Below are 2,254 nucleotides of genomic sequence, written 5' to 3'. Positions count from 1 at the left end.
ATTGTTAGCTGGAAACACCAGAGCCTCAGATGATGTAATAGCCAGACGTCTGCAGACTTTAAGAACAATTGTGATTTATTTCCAGGAATAAGAGGAAATTTCTTTCTATGTCTCTTCCCACATCACTCATCCTAGCAGGAAAAGATGCTTTCCAAAGTGTTTCAGCATTCACTAATGCTATAGATCCATATGGGTCACTCCAGTCGACAGATAGGTTGTGATCTAGCATCAATCCTAGGAGAAACTGAAAAGAAGTCATAACACGAGAAGGGAGACAGACTGATGAGAACACGCTGCTGCTGATAGTACTAAATTATTCAGGGGCTATAGATAAATGTTAACTGTGGTGAGATGCCAAAAGTCCATCTGGAAGTACATGGCTGAGTGATAAAACATCAGGTAAAATTCAGGGTAGGTAAACGTCAAGTGACGTACATGGGGGAGGAGGGTCCTCTAAACTAACATGAACTCTGTTATACTCTAAACTAACCCTAATCTTTGAGGAGAATTACAACTATAATAGAGAATTCCATAAAAGTGATTATCCTGTGAAATGGTTCCCATTTGTATCTCTCAGAAAGCAAAGTGAGTGTTAGAAATTATTAAGAAAGAAATTAAGAATAGAGAAGAAAAAAAAATTGGTGTTACATTATAAATCTTTGGTGCATCTCCACCTGAAATACCTGTAATCTTCCAGCTCCTAAAGGAACTAGTCAAACTGAAACAGGCTTAGTTGATGGCGCCAAGGATAATTAAAGACTTAGAAAGGCTTCAGTGTGAGAACGATTAAATGGACTAGGTTTCTTCAGCCAGAAGAGAGATGACTTGAGAGGATATGATGGAGTTCTCAGGAATTATGAATGACAAGTAGAGAATAGCAAGCAGCTGTTCGCTGTTTTTTCTTCTAATACAAAAACTCAGAAGCATGAAACGAAGCTGGTAGCTGGCAGTTTAATCCAAGAAGGAGCAATCCTTGACACCATGCTTAGTCATCTTGTGGAACTCCTTGCCACAGGATACTGGGAGTGCTAAAAATTTACTGGATATATTCATGAAAGAAAAACTCATTGGAGGTTTTTAAAATCCATCTGCATTTTGTATTAAGCAGAAAGACGCCACGTCTGGTTCAGAAAGCGCCTGAGCCAGAAACCACTGTAGGTTGGGCAAGTATTTTGGCGGAAGTATTGCTGTAGAACTGACCTACATTTGTACTCTTTCCTGGGCTCTCACTACTGTTGAAGATAGGAGGTTATTTGGCATGGACTTCCAGCCTGACCTGCTAAAGCTGTTCATATCTTCTTCTTGCAAGCCTAGACTTCCAAGTGATAAGTAATTCCAGACAAATGCATTCCTTATGTTCTCTCTTAAATCTAATAATAATGTTAGCTGCTAAGTCAGGTGATGACAAGCCAACACGTAGTGGCCTCAGGTCTTGGACTTCTTGTTTCCCAGTTCCTAGTTACCTTTGGCTAAGGTGACCCAGAGTAACCCACAAGTGCTGTAGGGGCATGTCCATGTCTGCATGGGTGGACAGCAAGTCCTCCTGCCAAGCTAGACACCACATACCTGTAGCAGAGCAACCAAGAGAAAAGGTGATTTAGCTAACGCACAGCAGGACTCTAACAGGGTTGATGTGGGGTCTAGATTCGCTTTGGCTTTGCATCAGAATATCACAGGAGCAATGGCTGGATCTGTCCAGACAAGAACATGTGCCCAGATTTTCTCTTACTACTAAACAACTCCAATGTGCTGATACAGCACTTGGAGCTCAGAGCATTGTAACAGAGAGGAAAGCTAGTTTAAAAACATTACTTTTGGCTCTAAACTAGCAGAAGACCTCCATAAGAGGTACTGACACTCTTGTGACCAGCTACTCCAACTTTAATTGCCTGGCCAGGAAGTTTAAAACAGTTACGTTGAGTTCTGGGCAAATATATCTGTACTTAAGTGAAGCGTTTGATAGTCTCATAAAATCTTATTTGAAAGATTGACTCAATCTGGCCTGGATATAAGTACTTCTCTGTGGTCTCTGCATTGGCTGAAATACTGTAAACTAAGATACATTTTGACATATCAGGTTTGAGGAGATGAAGGAGGTTCTGGCTGGAGAGGAGAATGAGTTAAGCCTAACTTTATCTAATTTCTTCATTAATAAACTGGAAGACACAGCAAACAAAATGCTCATTGCATTTGCAGATGGAAACACTTGGAGCTGAACTACTGGCAAGCCCTCAATAACTCAGGCTGTCATCTC

The sequence above is a fragment of the Falco peregrinus genome, chromosome 14 (assembly GCF_023634155.1).
Source record: "Falco peregrinus isolate bFalPer1 chromosome 14, bFalPer1.pri, whole genome shotgun sequence".
Classification (NCBI taxonomy): Eukaryota; Metazoa; Chordata; class Aves; order Falconiformes; family Falconidae; genus Falco; species Falco peregrinus.
The sequence above is the reverse complement of the archived record's forward strand: the minus strand, read 5'-3'. Positions refer to the sequence as shown.